General features: G+C 36.7%; 1 protein-coding gene across 1 annotated transcript in view; it reads left to right on the top strand.

The window, feature by feature from the left end:
- The window catches only part of LOC112051316 (octopamine receptor beta-2R-like), a 187,327-nt gene that overhangs the window by 52,807 nt on the left and 115,534 nt on the right, over positions 1-18,986 (top strand). Inside the window, exon 2 of the mRNA XM_052888987.1 lies at positions 12,056-12,103. The gene's annotated coding sequence lies outside the window, so the exon portion shown is untranslated. The remainder of the gene's footprint in view (positions 1-12,055; positions 12,104-18,986) is intronic.

Here is an 18,986-nt window from a genome sequence, read left to right as displayed (position 1 = left end):
TGGGCCGATTGAGGTTTTCTTAATTGGTCCAGGTCTGGCTGGTGGGAGGCTTCAGCCGTGGCTAGTTACCACCCTACCGACAAAGACGTACCGCCAAGCGATTTAGCGTGCCGGTACGATGTCGTGTAGAAACCGAAAGGGGTGTGGATTTTCATCCTCCTCTTAACAAGTTAGCCCGCTTCCAACTTAGACTGCATCGTCACTTACCATCAGGTGAGATTGCAGTCAAGGGCTAACTTGTAAAGAATAAAAAAAAGTATAGTTTATTTTGCACAAGATTAACTATTTTATGTAAGTTCAAAAAGAAAAAGAAACGTCAAATTATTACAATAATGATTATACCAAATACCAATACCAAAATGTTTTTCAGCTGCTTCTGCAACGACTTAATAACATCAGTGAGAAAAAGACAAAATTATTACGTCTACGGAATTGTTTAAAGCATGCACTCTACGTCCCTGCCGTGTGAAAGTTTGTGTCCTGTATCCAATCAAAAAACTATTTCAAAGCGACATTTCTTTTAGACCCAAAACGCAAGCAACGCAACGTAAACGCACGAAGCTATGCTTGATAAAATGCACTCATTGTTTTCGAACAATTCTTAAACTTTATCAAGCAGAAGATAATCTATGCTAATATTATAAAGCTGAAGAGTTTGTTTGTTTGATTGAACGCGCTAATCTCAGGATCTACTGGTCCGATTTGAAAAATGCTTTCAGTGTTAGATAGCCCATTTATCGAGGAAGGCTATAGACTATATATTATTCCCGTATTCCTACGGAAACGGGAACCACGTGGGTGAAACCGCGCGGCGTCAGCTAGTACCTAATAAATTACTTAAAGCATTCTGCATGTCTGTTTCCTGAGTGAAAGTGTGAGTCCTGATCCAATCAACAAACTATTTCAAAGCGACGTTAGACCAGTCCACCGAAGCGGAGTGAGCCAGCGGAGCTGAGAAACGGAGAAATATTAACCAATAGGATTGCACGAAATCTTGGCTTCTCTTCAGTGGACAGCGACTTGCGAGCTAGTTTAAAAATTCATATAAAAACGTAAGTGGAGCGGGGAGTCACGTCTGCAACTTGGCTTCGCTTTACTTTCTCATTCCGCTCCGCAGCCTCGCTCCTCTTCGGTTAAAAGACACAGTAAGCAACTCCGCTACGCATTAGTCCGTTTCTCCGTTCCACTGCCTCGCTGCATTTTAGTGGACAGCCAGCCTTACTTTGGGACCCAAAACGCAACCTTGGACGCAACGTAAACGCACGAGTAGCTGGGCTCGACAAAATGCATCCATTGTTTGCGTCCAACACTAAAACGTTCCCAAGGTCGGAGCTTTTAAATGACATTGTCTGCGATGAGCTGTATAGTTGATAATGGACGCTTTCTGAATCCGTCAGAATACTTTCGCTTCAAATTGTTACACTTCAGAAACACTAGCTTTGTGTTGTATTACACATTTCTTTTCAATATCTAGAAATGTGCGCCAAGTTTTGTATTGAGACATTCTTTCTCGGAATATTTTATACCAGCATATTCCTCGAGAACTGTAGTTATTTTTAGGTGATTATTATAAACAGTAAAACATTATAAAAATATAGTATTTTTATCCCAAAATTATAGGTGGTTTAGATTTAAGGCATGCTAATAAATGGCCCGACATGCATCATTGTCGTCGTTATCAACCCATGTTCGGGTCACTGCTGAGCTCGAGTCACCTCTCAGAATGAGAGGGGCTAGGCCAATAGTCCACCACGCTGGCCAAATGCGGATTGGCAGACATAACACACGCAGAAAGTTAAGAAAATTCTCTGGTATGCAGGTTTCCTCACGATGTTTTCCTTCACCATTAGAGACGCGTGATATTTAATTTCTTAAAATGCACACAACTGAAAAGTTGGAGATGCATGCCGGAACGGCACACACACCACACCCTCCGGAATATGAGGCCTATAGTTAGCGACCAAGTCTCGGAACCAAAGGTCATCACTGGCAACACGCACTGTTCGAAGACTTTGTCTTCAAGCACTGAGATTACTTTTAGGTACATGGATATGGTTTTGGTGTTATTTGATTTTGTCATGTCGAAACACAAACCTACCCGTCGGAAATAGCAGCTTATTGAGAATGTGATATTGCATTGTCATAACAATATTCTATTGCCGAGGCAATTATTTTTGGCACGTCACAGTGTGACGCGTCGACACTTAAATTGATGCCAAACAGTATCGTTTGACGATCTAATTCATCTCAATAGCATTATAATTAACTATTTATTACTCTTTATTAATAGCACAGCGTGGAACACAATGTTTTATACGGTTTGGTGAATAAAACCGCGTATTTCTATTGTAAACAATCCATCTGTTGGCACGATGCAATATTAAAATGTTTATATTGCATCTAGTTCGATCCCGGCTGGGCCGTTTGAGACTTTCCTAAGTGGTCCAGGTCTGGCAGGTGGGAGGCTTCGACCATGGCTTTTTTATTTATCAACTAGCGGACGCCTTCAACGTCGTCCGCGTGGAATTCAGTTTTTCACAAATCCCGCGGGAACCGTGGATTTTTCCGGAATGAAAAGTAGCGTATGTGTTAATCCAGAGTAAAATCTATTTCCATTCCAAATTTCAGCCAAATCTCTTCAGTAGCCGCAGCATAAAAGAGGAACAAACATATTTACCACACTTACACACTTTCACACTTACACACAAACTTTCGCCTTTATAATATTAGTAGGAAGTATGATTTAGCGTTCAAAATTTAACATTAAGAATTTATTATTCTTTGAATTTTAGTTTTAATTTATTTTAATTTAATTTTGAACAGGATTAAATTTATTTTAGTGGTAAAATCAATAAATAAATTAACATTTAGCGTTCTGGCACGTTTACAAATTGAAAGGGGTGTGGATTTTCATCCAACTCCTAACAATTTAGCCCGCTTCTGTCTTAGATTGCATCATCACTTACCATCAGGTGAGATTGTAGTCAAATGCTAACTTGTAAAGAATAAAAAAATAAATAAATAATTCTCAGTGGAGAAGCTAAATTCGAACCACTTTTTGCGGGTATTTTGTAGGCATTACAGTAGGATTTTAAAATACATACATTCAAATAATTATACAATAAACCAGATTACCAGATAGATAAATATAAAATATTAAAAATATGTAACATAATAAACTAATATATACTTTATTAAGCCTTGACAGTAAATATATGCATACTTTAAAAAAAGTTCCCTTTTTTCGATTTTTTTTTTAATTTAGCTTCTACACATTCGTTGCTCTATGGCTCTGAATTCATAGGAGATCTCATTTGCTCTGTCAGCAAATCTGGTTCCCGTCGCTCGAGACGATGTCCCGGTGTATTTGATTAGCGGTGCACTGATGAATTCCATTGTTATGAAACTCTATGATGAATATTTTTACTAACATTTCTCAAACAGTCTCTTTACAAGTAAAGAGATTTAAAGAGAGATAAGTTTGTCTACTTATTATCAAGTTTATTAGAGTGTAATTATGTGAATGTATGTATTTTATTTTATTAACACTACCTGCATTCTCGTGTTCTCGAATTTTCCTAAACCCAAGGTTGCATGATCGCTACGTAGCGATAAGGCCGCCTTTTGATTCCAACTTCTGTACTATAATTTTTCTGTATTTTTATTAGTTTTTCCTTATGTTATTGTGTACAAATAAAGTGTAAATAAATAAATACTTTTGGAACCGTTAGTCCTTGGATGTTGAGGTAAAACTGGCGTGTTCTCAAAAAATCAAATAATGAGGAAAATTTGCATGTCAGTAAGCCATCATTCGCACAAGACTTTTTTTAACGGAAGTTATAGTATGAAGTTAAATGAAGGTCTATTTCCACGACTTTTTAATGATGAGCTGATATCATGATGATATGTTGTTATCTTGTTCATCTGCTTTATTAGCCTTTGTAAATAAATTATTGATTGATTCAAAAAAAGTCAAAACACATCAATAACTTCATTCATAATAATTTTTCAATATCATCCAAAAACTAGAACGGCTTCATAAATTTCATTTCAATGTTAGCTGACGAGATATTGAAATATCAAAAAGTTAGTGGATCAGAAATTTTAATTCACTTTTGCGCGATATTCATCAAGGGAATCAGAGACGAATCGCCCTGACGCGGTGCCGGGTGCATTTTATTAACTTAATTTTGCTAAAGTTGCTTCCTCGAAGTTTCCCGTTATAATTCCAGTTTGAAATTAACGTAATAATATCAACGCGGAAACTTCGTGGATTCATGGATTATCATCATCATCATCATCATATCAGCCGATGGACGTCCACTGCAGGACAAAGGCCTTTTGTAGGGACTTCCAAACATCACGATACTGAGCCACCTGCATCCAGCGAATCCACAGAATCAGCAGTGGACGTCCATCGGCTGATATGATGATAATGATGATGATTACAGAAATATTATCTACCCCAAAAATATTAATTTTAGAACACATGTTCCTTAAAATGCAAGGATATCTGAAGGCGTGTGTTACATGGATAGTCGGAATTATTTAAATAACTTTGTATGAACACATTAAACTCGTCAACACCATGATGCTGTGGGAAATACTCCCGAATAACCTGTATATAAATAAAAATGAAATTTCTGTCTGTAATCAATACTAATATTATAAAGCTGAAGAGTTTGTTTGTTCGATTCAACGCGCGCGCTAATCTCAGGAACTACTGGTCCGATTTGAAAAATTCTTTCAGTGTTAGATAGCCCATTTATCGAGGAAGGCGTTAGACTATTTATTATCTCCGTATTCCTACGGGAACGAAAACCACGCAGGCGAAGCCGCGCGACGTCAGCTAGTTTTTAAAATAACTTGTAAATACGATACCAAACACAACTTTTTTCAAAAATTTTGACTGTCTGTTTTCTTAAAATGGAACTTAACTTTGGAACTGCTGGACCGATTTTTAATGGGACTTTTACTAGAAGATCAAGGAAGTTAGGAGTAAAGGATACTTTTTATCTCGGAAAAGTCCATGGATCCCGCGGGATTTGTGAAAAAAAGGTACAACGGCTTCCGCTAATTTAAAAATATTTCTCTACAACATCATCATCATCATTATCAACTCATATTCGGCTCACTGCTGAGCTCGACTCTCCTATCAGAATGAGAGGCGTTAGGCCAATAATCCACCAAGACCAATGCGGATTGGCAGACTTCACACACGCAGAGAATTTTCTTAATTCTCTGATGTGCAGGTCACCTCACAATGTTTTCCTTCACCGTTTGAGACACGTGATATTTAATTTCTTAAATGCACACAACAAAAAAGTTGGAAGTGCATTCCCTGGATCGTATTCGAACGTCGGAAAATCGGAGGCAGAGGTCATATCCTCTAGGCTATCACGGCTCATACTCTCTACTACCTAGGTTACAAAAAACTGAGCAGTGAGCAGTCATAAAACTTATTCAAAGAAATAAACTTAATGAAATCGGAAGAAAAAGAGCAATTTATTTAATCACAGTCATTCCCATTGCATTACTGGAGTGCTGTGTCAGTTAATATCTCCTTAAGTGCGCTAAAACTTTGAAACTGCAACTTGAGTCATCATAAAGGCAGAAGGACGGACATTTTAATTCATTTCAGCAATTAAAATCCCAAGTTCATTACTTGGAAGCTTGAAACTGTTACAAAAGATATTCATCAAGCCAAGATTTATATTTCTGCTGGCAGTCGGGTGGATTTTATTAGTTTAATTTTAGTGGAGACTCGAGTTTCAAGTGGATCTCGAAGTAATAAGATTAAGCTGTTTATAAAAATGAAAAATTTCTGTACAGTCACATTTTGTAAAAGTACTATATTAAATACAGTTATATATTTTATACAACTGTGTACAATATTATTAAATACAGTTTTTCAAGGTTACCTAAAGTCGTAACACGGTTTAAGTCCTAATGCATGATAGTATATTTTTAGCCTATTTTTAGGGTTCCGAACGTATTTTAGCCAATATATTATGTTGTCAATAATATTGAGCCTTGATTGCCCAGTGTTTATAACCTTTGCCTTCGATTAAGAGGGCGTAAATTCAATTCCGGTCCGGGGCATGCACTTTTTAGTAATGTGCATTTTAAGAAGTTGAATAACACGTGTCTCAAACGGCGTAGGAAAACATAGCGAGGAAACCTGCATACCAGAGAATTTTCTTAATTCTCATTGAGCCAGCGTGATGGACTATTGGCCTAACCCCTCTCATTCTGAGAGGAGACTCGAGCTCAGCAGTAAGCCTAATATGGGTTGTTATAATGATAGTCATCAATTGACATTATAGGCAGTCATCTTTTATTTTTCATCTATTTTAAATTTAATGGCTTACTATAGGTGTATTTCCTTATACCTAGGACATGGTTTAGAAAGTAGACCCACTACGCTGCCCCAGGCTGCAGGTTGTTGAATTTTAACATTTTTAACCGACTTCAAAAAAAGGAGGTTGTTTTCAATTCGACGCGTATGTATTTTTTAATGTTTGTTACCTCATAACTTCGTCATTTATTAACTAATTTAGATATTTTTTTTTTAAATGTAGGTCCCATTTCATTTTCATGAAAATCGGTTTAGTAATTTTGTGTTAAAATCAAAATAATTGAAATACGTGTTTGAAGTCGGTTTCATTTTTATGTTAAAAAGATTATTATGATTTTCAACTGAAATACGTCTTTGAAGTCGGTTCCACTTTTATGTTTAAAAGATTATTTTATGTTATGTGTGGCATAATTTCGAAGTAAACGCATTTTATTTAATATCTAGTATCTAGTCATATTAAACGCAAAATATAGCAGGACAGACGACAGCATAAGAAGATCGATCGTCCAATGCAGGAATTTCATTTACGCCCCGCTATGAGACGTCGTGTCACCCTGCAATGTACATAAATCAGGCCGATGGTGTTATCAGCGGTGGATTTCAGGGAACATTTTAGTTTAACTTTCCAAAGGACAGTATAAAAGTGAATATATATTATAACCTAACAAATGAACTAACTAAAAATGGCTATGTGGTTAGTCTGTACGCCGTAGAAGTAGGTGCGAGAGGATTACCAGCGAAATCTCTATAATTTATTAACATGAGGTTCTGACGACCTTCGTGGCGCAGTATGCGCGGTGGATTTACAAGACGGAGGTCTGGTCCCCGACTGGGCTGATTGAGGTTTTCTTAATTGGTCCAGGTCTGGCTGGTGGAAGCCTTCGGCCGTAGCTAGTTTCCATCCTACCGGCAAAGGCGTACCGCCAAGCCATTTAGCGTTCCGGTCAATGTCTATGTCAATGTCAATAACCGAAAGGGGTGTGGTTTTTCATCCTCCTCCTAACAAGTTAGCCCGCTTCCATCTTGCATCATCATTTACCATCAGGTAAAATTGTAGTCAATTGCTAACAAGTAAAGAATAAAAAAATAAAAAAAATCTTGCTCAAGGACCTTAGCTTCTCTAGAACTACAGCAAGTTCTGTATTAGAACGGGTATCCAAAGCTGCTCTAATACTTCTTACCAAAGGCTAGGCAGGGAGAACAACACGAGCGGAAGAGGGGAGTGTTAATCGATTGTCAAGGAATTCCTTAATCCTACATCAATTGGTCACAAGTCCTGGACTCTTTTGGACTGGAGATTTTTTCTCTGCCACACGATTGGCACCCGCACGGTAAATCCATGGGTTGCTAAGATATTTGTCTGACAAAAATTTAATACTTGAAGCCTCAACTCAGTGGTGAATCATCACCGCGAGGTGGTGGTTCGATCCATGCCGCCTGGAGTATTGTCGTAACCCAACACAATCTTTTCCGACTAATTGGAGGGAAACGGGGAATTTTGACCATATTTAAAAGATATGGTAAATATTATTTTTTTCTGTAGAAATGCAGGCTTGTAAATGTATTCTGAGAAGGTTACGCTAGGTTTTAGTAGGTAGGTACTAATAAAACCCAGCGCAACCCTCCGAGTCCCAAATGATGCAACATCGGAACGAATGAAACATTCCACTATGAAATAAACACACCGACGTTACATAAAACCTAAAACAACTGTAAGAACCAACCTAATCAAAAGAAAATGACCGAAATCGGGAAAGAAGAGAAAATTCTCTTAAAAAGGTGGGCGGTACCTCAAAATGTACATTTTTTATATGTACTATAAAACAAAATAGGTACACGGAGAACAAATTCAAAGTCTCTTTGACGTTATGTTTTAAATTGCACAATAAATATCTCTTAATTCATTATCTATGGACAAATTCAGTTGCTTCAGAAAATGGCGGCACATGTCAAATAGATGTGTCAACTAGTACAGTAAAAAAGCAATACATGTTTTAAACGTACGATAAAATAACGTATAACCATCACGAACGTCCTTCCACGTAACTCTACATTTTATTCGTCTCACGTGTTAACAATTAAAAACATAATTGCCCACACAGCTGTACAAATAAAAAAATATGTGCATACGATTTTGACACGTCAAACTTAGGTGATTACGTCCTAATTTCCCTTGTATATTTAGTGATTTCGTGTCAAATTTGTTTAGAAGCAACATTATCGTTAACAAAATCTTTTCTTACAACACAATAGGGTATATGCGTTGCCATTATGATCGTTAAATTATTACGTATCGTTAGTTGAACTCATGAGTGGAAAATATGAGATGAGGTCCGCGGAGTTGTGGTACTATTTATATCTAATAGGTTAATGAATGATACTCATGTTTATATTGATCTGATGAGCGGACAAGGATGATTCAGGTAGTGTATGAAATATGATATCATTTTCCTTCGTTCATTTGTTCTTGGAAATCTATACAGTACGTACTAAACCAAAGTCCTACAACATCTATATACTAACTAGCGGACGCCGGCGACTTCGCCCGCGTGGAATTCAGTTTTTCACAAAGTAGTGAAAACGGGATGAAAAGTAGCCTGTGTATTAATCCAGTGTAAAATCTATTTCCATTACAAATTTCAGCCAAATCGCTTCAGTAGCCGCAGCTTAAAAGAGGAAAACATACTTACACACTTGCACACTTTCACACTTACACACAAACTTTCGCCATTATAATATTAGCACAGAATATATTTTACTGGTGGTTTTTCGGGATAATCTCTGAATCTACTGAACCGATTTTGAAAGAAAGCCACTTTATTTGTGAGTGTCAAAGGCTATGTTTTCTCCCCGTATTCTCACGGAATCGGGAACTATGCGGGTGAAACCGCGGGGCGTCGGCTAGTATCTATATAAAAACGAAAGGTGTACTTATGTTACGTTAGACTATTTATATCTAATAGGCTTTAGTTATTACGTCACTGACTTTGCACCGCCTTTAAAATGATCAGAAGGTAGCACACACGTTGTTACTTTTCATTTTTTTTATTTTGTTTTTGTGATTTTGAAGTCGGTTTAATTTTTTGTTAATATTTCATTATACTATGGGAACTCGAGGTGTACCTCAAAATGAACAGCCACTGTGAAAAAAATACAGAAGAAAATTCATCCACATATTTGTTTCATTTTCAAGCTAAAACTTCCAAGCCGAGATATATTACATCAAAAAATTAATAATTAAAATAAACACGATAAAAAATAAATAAGCTGCTAAAATCTTTATGAAATGCCTTTCCGTACTGGACCTTAACATGAGACCAAATGACCTATTTCGTGAAAAGAAATAGACAAATGGGGCGTAACCAATAGGGTGTAATCAGATTTTTTTAATAATTGCGTTGTTATAACAGAGATAGGACTGGGACTACTCCGCCGCTATTGGTCGATATTTTGTCTATTTCTCTACAAGAGGTTGCATTCTAGGCATCCTGGACCTTAATTGTGATCCATAACCAATTTGATTAACCACAAGACCGATATTGCATACATTAATATAAATTACAATAATATTTAATACAGAAAAATGGTTCGTAGGAAATATTTATTCGAACGAGAAAATTCGCTTTTCCATTTATTATAATCCCAGCTCTATTGAGGGAAAATTCCGGTCAAGTACTTGTATTAAGTTTCGTGGTCTAAAATTCTGGTTAGTTTTGCTCGTAATTTTGCGATATTATTTTAAGTATAACCAACCACATTTTCGATAACTTTATTATTAAATACATTTTGTATTTGTAACCGACTTTTAATAAGAAGAAGGTTCTGTGTTCGGCACGTATGATTTGATCAATATCAGCATGTTTTTAATATTCAGCCAATGGTGCAAAACTAAATAACATCTACTTATCCAATAGTAAGTAATCAAATGCCCTTAATAATTTAAAAATTGAAACTATCCTGAGTGTTATTCATATTTATTTATTTATTATGAAACACGGATAAAACCATTAAAACGTCGGAGTATGCCCGAATAGTTTCGAATCCATACAGGACTCTAGTCATGAGCTGGTTCTTGCAACATGGCATGAACCCAAGTTATTAATACCGTAAATATTGGTAATGACTAAATAAGTAAAAAAATATTGTTAAACGTTAATTAAAAATTAAAAAAAAAATGTTAAATTTATTTAAAAAAATGTTTTTCACAAAAATTTAATATCGAATTCGTTTTTACGTATTTGTTACCCGGGCTACAGACCGTCAGTTTAACCTGGATAGTTTTTCTAGAATTTAATTTAATTTAAATAATAATTTAAAAAAAAGAATTTAATTGAAATTTCGATTAAATAAACTGTACAGTTAAAACTGAAAGTCTGTAGCACCTCTTGTAAATATTTTCTACATAAAAAATATATCCTGCATACATCAACATGCCAATATGTACGCTGTCAAATATTCTTATCTTGTACAATTTATGGCGCCAATACACGCCCTGTCAAATATTTGTATGCAAATTGATATCAATAAATCTTTTTTCGTCAATATTGCTGGAAGTTGATGGGATCGATTCAGAAAAATGTTGCATTGCAGCTGCTGTCAAAATATCAACTTAATTAAATACACAATAAGAATAAAATTACTTAAATAGAATTTTCTATCGTACTCACTTTATCTTTTGACGGCCTCCGTGGCGCAGTGGTATGCGCGGTGGATTTACAAGACGGAGGTCCTGGGTTCGATCCCCGGCTGGGCAGATTGAGATTTTCTTAATTTGTCCAGGTCTGGCTGGTGGGAGGCTTCGGCCGTGGCTAGTTACCACCCTAACGGCAAAGACGTACCGCCAAGCGATTTAGCGTTCCGGTACGATGCCGTGTAGAAACCGAAAGGGGTGTGGATTTTCATCCTCCTCCTAACAAGTTAGCCCGCTTCCATCTTAGACTGCATCATCACTTACCATCAGGTGAGATTGTAGTCAAGGGCTAACTTGTAAAGAATAAAAAAAAAAAAACTCACATATGTTCGTTACGTGCGTATCGTATTGTTTTCTATTTCATTTGTATAGTAATGAAGTCTATACACGACTCAAACTCACATGATTATTGTGGGAGTAGGCCCGACTACTTTCGAACTCATATGAGGCTATTAGTCATGATCTTGTTAGTGACCTTAGTGAGTTAGTGATTTTATTATAGTGTTAATGATTATATACATGATAAAAAAGCTTGGTGTTAAACTGTATTATACGACTGTGTGCTTAGTTTTAAATAAGTTTGTGAAATGGTGGTAAACAAAAAAAAAAACCTAGGCTGAGTTTGTTGTGGGCTCTTCTCGGACCAAGGCGCGTTTGGAACCCTCATAACTTCAATTTTAAGTTTACCACCATTAGATCAAATTAAACTATGACATAATCTTGACATTTCAAAAGTGCTTCTAAACTAAGCCTAATTAAAATAAATGACGAATTTGAATTTGAATTTAATTTTGACCAACTTCAAGAATTTCTCTTTAACGACGAATAATAAATATTAATTGGATTTGATATTGGATTACTAGTACATATTAATTCTAAGAGATTTGATACTCGCAGTCTGCCCACAACTCAGCACAAATTCAGTACAAGTAAACGCTCTAAAAAAAACTAAAAGTTTACCTCGATCAAGTATCAAAGGTATTCAAACTCATAACTCATTTTTACAGGTAGTTCAAAACATCATCGGCTGAAAACCCCGCGTTCCAGAGTTTATGGTGAGTTAAGAATATATTATAAACTTAACCTGATATCTATCTTTCTACTATATAAAAATAAGTCGGGTTTTCCTTCCTGACGCTATAACTCCAGAACGCACAAACCGATTTCCACGGTTTTGCATTCGTTGGAAAGGTCTCGGGCTCCGTGAGGTTTATAGCAAAGAAAATTCAGGAAAAGGTAGGTTAGGGGTAGGGTAGGGTAGGGGTAGGGTGGGATAGGGTAGGGGTAGGGTAGGGGAAGGGTAGGGGTAGAGTTGGGTAGGGGTAGTTGAAAGTTTACATCGAGTTTCACGCGGACGAAGTCGCGGGCGTCCGCTAGTTTAAATATAAAATACTACTGATATAAAAATACATGTATTAATATAAACCGACCTAATTATAATATTAAACATGATTGTTAGCTACTCACCATCCAATAACTTCACGTGCCTGCAGCCCAACTGCAGGACATCCGATAAAACTGATTATTTGTCGCGATCTGCATAATGTCATGCACATACACGATCAGTTTTATCGGCTGTCTTGCCGTTTGCGCTGCAAAATTATGAGTGTATTGGATGGTCAGTGGCTAGCTTAAGAGAACACACTAGCCTAAAAAATATAATTGTAATAAATTCTTTGAAATTCACAAAGATTTATTTGCAAAGCTGAAGTGGCGACAATGGACAGGCCCCACAGTTCGAAGAGCCGATGGACGTTGGCGTCCCAAAAGCGCAGTGTTGGTCGACCCCCTACTAGGTGGACCGAGGATATCAAGCAGGTTGTAGAGAGCAGCTGGATGCTGGCGGCTCGAGACCGTTGTGCTTGAAGGTCTATGCAAGAGGTCTATGTCCAGAATAAATATGATGTAATGCAACTGCCTCATTAGTTTAGTGATTACTTTGTTTGGCTTATATCATGAGGTCCAGGGTTTAATTCCAGGTTTTCTCCCCAAATATTCTTAGTAGGTAGCTCGGAAGTGCTCTATCCCATGCATTAGAGAGTAGGCCTAGCCATTGGTACCAGTTATTATCTTTCACTTGCGGAGGCCTGTGACTTCGTCCGCGTTCAGTGTTTCACAAATCCCGCGGGAACCATGGATTTTTCCGGTATAAAAAGTAAGCATATGTGTTAATCCAGAGTAAAATCTATATATTTCCATTACAATTGCAGACAAATCGCTTGAGTAGCCACAATGTAAAGGAGGAACAACCATACACATTTAGGTACACACAAACTTTCGCCTTTATAATATCTAAAATTGATCGTTAAATTTAGAAACTTGCAGCGGACCGAATTCGAACCCACACCCTCCGGAGTCAGAGGCAAAGGTATATCCACTAGGCTATCACAGTTCAAATATAACATGGGTATATTTACGAGTAAATCAAGAGTGAATACTGAATAGTCATCTTCATCATCAGCGAATAATTAATAAGCGTCTATTCAAGCGCGTTTTGACCATTGACTGACTTACCATCAAGCATGGTTGCAATCAAGCGGTTGTCATGATCATTCGAAAAAAAAAATTGTGAAGTAAAGTCAACATTAGTAAAAGTCAACCATTAGCCCTTCAAACCAACCCTTAAACCACAGAGCTATGGGGATCCAATTAAAAGCATAATTTAAAAGTATAATTTAAAAAAAAAAACATTACTCAAGTAAAGTCAACATTAGTAAAGGTCAACCATTAGTCCTCCAAACCAACCCTTAAACCACAGAGTATCCAATTAAAAGCATAATTGTAAAGCTGTAATGACAGGCAAATAGTATTGGTCGAATTTAATCCCAAGCATAGATTAAAGAGCTATGCATAGATGCCACCGACACAACGGCCATGTCGCATTGCAGTAGTCGAAATACCCCAGATATTAAAACAGTAAAACCTGTTTATTATTACCAAACGGAATAATTATAATGGAAGAATGAATTTTTTTGACGGGTTTAAATTTAAATAACAAGGGAAGCATTCTTTTTTGTAAATTAATTACGTAAACGGTTCAACTCAAGTGAATTTTTCGGAATATACTTTACCAGGTTCGAATCAACTGGGCTTTTTTAACCATTACCAGTTTATAATACTGATATTAAAAAATAAACACTTCAATATGTTGTCATCTAAATATAGCCGCGATAGCCCAGTGGATATAATCTCTGCCTTCGATCCAGGCGTTCGAATCTCTACTCTCTCTCTAAATCGAATCTGGTGCATGCACGTCCAACTTTTCGTTTATGTGTATTTTAAGAAATAAATATCACGTGTCTCAAAACGGTGAAGGAAACACCATTGTGTAAAAACATCATGAAGAAACATGCATTCCTGGGGAATTTTCTTAATTTTCTACGTGTGTGAAGTTTGCCAATCTGAAGGCAGACTATTTAGTCTAACCCCTCTCATTCTGAGAGGAGACTCGTGCTCAACAGTGAGCCGAATATAGGTTGTTATAACACGAATATGTGACATATTCGTATAAAATCCTTCCCTACATCTCATACAATGTATAAAACTGATATCGTTGTCTGAACGCACTCAATCGTCTTGAGAGTCACACCCAATATTGACTCGACGTTTGGAATAGTTTTCATAGCTATGAGAAGTTTTGTTCATATATCCAGGACCTTGGATACTATTTCAAAGCTTTTTACTGGTGTAATAAAACTTGTCGATATCAAATAGAAAGGAAATTGGTGAATACTAAACCTTTGTATTACCTTAAAGTTTAGAATTAGTACCTCCAGTTTTTTTTTGTCATAGATTGTCATGTCAAAAATACTAACAGACTAGGTGACACCCCACGGTTTTACCCGCGTAGTTCCCGTTCCCGTAGAAATACGGGGACAATACGTAGCCTATAGCCTTTCTCGATAAATGGGCTATCTAACACTGAAAGAATATTTCAAATCGGACCAGTAGTTCCTGAGATTAGCGCGTTCAATCAAACAAACAAACAAACAAACTCTTCAGCTTTATAATGTTAGTATAGATAATAGGAGTCTATTATAAAAAAATAAAGGATACACTATAATTTTTTTTATTATACTCCGCGCCACGAAAGAAGTCTCGCGGCTAAAATCTGAACTGAAATTGACAGCGCCATTACCAAATGACAAGCCGCATCTACGAGACTTGTTTCGTGGCGCGGAGTATATCATCATCTTTATTAGCCTATTTTAACCCCACTATAAGGCCTTTAGTAATTTTTAACGCACGTCAAAAAAGCCTACAAATGTAGTATGAAGTTAAATGAAGGTCTATTTCCAACGCCCAAAATTGAAAATGCAACACTGCTCAAAAAAGCTTCGTGTCACTGCATTTGTTGTATTTGAAAGCTTTTTTAACGTCCGTTAAAAAAACTCTCGTGCGAATCGGGACTCAGTAGAAATAGCAAAGAACGGAACCATTCAATGAAGTCGATCAATCTCAGGCACCGTGATTGTGGCAGGGCTGCCCGACGAAATGAAAAGATTGCCCGATCAACGGAAGATTTGTAATTGGCAATCTGCGTAGTGGTTCGCAACGCAGGACATGTAAAGACCGTAGTGAAACCGACGACGACAGATTGTACGAGTATTTCACCAGTACTCCGATTTGTGGTAATTGGATTCCTTTGAAAATTTCTGACTATAGATATTTTAGAACATAGTTTTGACTTTGCGATAGCGATACTTACCTCATTTTAAGAAGGCTGAAAATTTGTTAACTTTTGCTCTTCCCAGGTAAGTACGGTAGTCAGTGATGGAATCTTTGGAAGATAGCAAGTTTCAATGGTCCAGATCCACAATTGTCCTTTGCATTAAAGTTCTCTATGAAACAACACTATGAAATGAAAAGATTGCCCGATCAACGGAAGATTTGTAATTGGCAATCTGCGTAGTGGTCCGCAACGCAGGACATGTAAAAACCGTAGTACAACTGACGACGACAGATTGTACGAGTATTTCACCAGTACTCCGATTTGTAGTAATTGAATTTTGAATTGAAAATCTCTGACTATAAATACTTAAGAATATAGCAGAATTATGGCCTGCGATATCGAGATATTCCTCTTTTTTTTGCTGAAAGTTCGTTATTATTTGCTCCTACCATATAGTTAGAATAGTAGTCAATCACAGATTAGTGACTGTTTTGGCTTTGGAAGATTGCAGGTTTTAAGGGTTCAGCTCCTCGTAAGAGATTCGTGTCAACCCTTCGCTAGATACATTTAAAAATCTCTTAAAAACACCAGTGATTTTTGTGGCAGCAACCCGATGAGATGAAAAGATTGTCCAGTAGTTGCCCATTTTTCAGTAGTGTGCATCCTAAGAAATTAAATATCAAGCGTCTCAAACAGTGAAGGAAAATCATCGTGAGGAAACCTGCATACCAGAGAAATTTCTTAATTATCTGCGTGTGCGAAGTCTGCCAATCCGCATTGGGCCAGCGTGGTGGACTATTGGCCTAACTCTCAATCTGAGAGGAGACACAAGCTCAGCAATATGCTGAATATGGATTTATAATGATTAAGATATAAACTCTACCATTGAACCAACGACGAAATAGTCACTTAGCAATGTTACAGTAATTAATATTATTAGATATTATCAAAGGGGCAACCGACCAAATTTTGTCCGATTGATATTCAAATCAATAATTCCTATTACAAATTCAATTGCAACTTGGTGGGTGCTTGCGGTACGGTTCGATTACATTACGGTAATTGTTCGGAACACAATGCTGTGAACAGCTTATATTCTGCCCGTTGCATTAAACATTGTTTACACCTCTTCGGAAGTCAGAAGTGTTAGTGTATTACTTCTATAAGTAATATGAAATGATTTGAATCACAATATCATACTAATATAATAAAGGCGAAAATTTGTGTGTAAGTGTGTATGTTTGTTCCTCCTTTGTGTTGCAGCTTCGAAAGGGATTTGGCTGAAATTTGGAATGGAAATAGATTTTGCTCTGGTTACACATAAGTAACTTTTCATTCCGGAAAAATCCGTGAGAGATTTATAAGATTACCACGAGATTTGTGAAAAACTAAAATGGGCGTCCGCTTGTATCTATAATATAAAAATGAATCGCAAAATGCGTTGGTAAGCGCATAACTCAACAACGCCTGGACCCATTTGGCCAAATCTTTTTTTAAAATGTTCGTTGAAGTTCTAGGATGGATTTTACGGCGAGAAAAATTCGAATAATTGCCGGAAAAACCATAAAAATGGCCCTTTTCTTTTTCCCATACAAATTTTTTCTAACTAAAACGTAGTAATTGAGCTTTATCGTTATTGTATAAAGTTCATATTAATAATAATTAGAAAACGGGGTAGGGGCAGGGTAGGTGTGGGGTAGGGTAGGGTAGGGGTAGGGTAGGGGTAGGGTAGGGGTAGGGTAGCGTAGTTCGTAGTTGAAAGTTTACATCGAGTTTCACGCGGACGAAGTCGCGGGCGTCCGCTAGTTTTATAATACAAAATTTTGTAAAGCCCCCAAACGTTATGAAATTATGAATTACACTCTCGATCACTCTTTCAGATCGCTTTCATTTGGGACCCACTCGAGTATATTTTCATATTGCATACATTCGGTTATTCTTCCCCACTTTCACCCCCAATAACTTTTAAACGGCTCAACAGATTTTCATCAAACATGTCTAAGAACACTCTCGTATAAGTCACCTTTAATACAAAAGAAAACTAAATTCCAATCGCCTAATCCGTTCTGGAGTAATGGTGCCATAGACAGACAGACTGACTGTCAATCTTGTAAATCAAAAATCATTATTCTTAAAGTTGTATTTCCTGTGTAGAGGTGGAAGCTAATTCAATAGACTCCAAGCATTTTTATTATTAAGGAACTAGTCAATTGTGTATTAGGCAACCTTGACTAAGTAAATGGGTTCTTAACACATTGACATATTTTTATACTCTTAAATAACTCTGGCTTCGAAGTAAATTCAGAGTTATAGTGGCAGTTTTCATACTATGACAGTCGCGTAATATACTCGTAAACGTGAAATTCTAAATATTTGAAACTTTCCATACAAACTTTCAACCCCTATTTCGCCCCCTTCTTATTTTACTTTTGCAATAAAATGTATCCTATAACCTTCTCCGTATTATGATCTTAAACCTTGCCAAGTTTATTTGAATCCATTCAGTACTTTCAGCGTGATGCCCGGTCAACAAAATCACGGACAGACACAAAAATCGAAAAAAAATATTTTTGGCTTCAGTATCGATTATATAATGCCCTCCAACAAAAATTTTCTAAATATCTTCAATGTACAGAATTTGACCTGTTAAATTTTTATTATAAGTATTTTTTTTTTCTTAACAAGTTAGCCATTGACTACAAGCTCACCTGATGGTAAGTGATGATGCAGTCTAAGGTTTTGTAAATCCACCGCGCATACCACTGCGCCACGGAGGCCGTATATTTTGTATTGATTGATTGATTGATGCTTGTTATTTCTGTACATCGAGATCAACAGAATAATATGATTAAATTTACAGAATTAACGGATTTGTTTGATCTGATAAAAGTGGTTAGAGGTGAAAATTTAGTCGGAGTACACTACAATATGCATTATACGATACCCTTTAGACCGTGCATTTAATCTCTGCAAATGGATTTCCGATCCGGGGTTACGTGTTTCGCCTAATTGGATGATTCAGAAAAGTCCATAATCCGTCGATTGAAAATTTCCATATTAATATTGTAATAGTTTGTTACTCAGTTCTCGTTAGCTCCATATAAAATAGTTTGGCTGTGTTAAAAACTGTGTTGTGCAAATTTTATGTATTTTCTGCGTACATAACTGACGTATTTTGATTCCATTGAATTTTGCATGTTGCTTGCATTAAATTACATTTGACGTAGACGGCGTAGCTCTTTAACATATTCGGCTTACTATTGAGC

The sequence above is a fragment of the Bicyclus anynana genome, chromosome 24 (assembly GCF_947172395.1).
Source record: "Bicyclus anynana chromosome 24, ilBicAnyn1.1, whole genome shotgun sequence".
Classification (NCBI taxonomy): Eukaryota; Metazoa; Arthropoda; class Insecta; order Lepidoptera; family Nymphalidae; genus Bicyclus; species Bicyclus anynana.
Note: the sequence above shows the minus strand (reverse complement) of the source record. Positions and strands in the feature narration are given on the sequence as shown.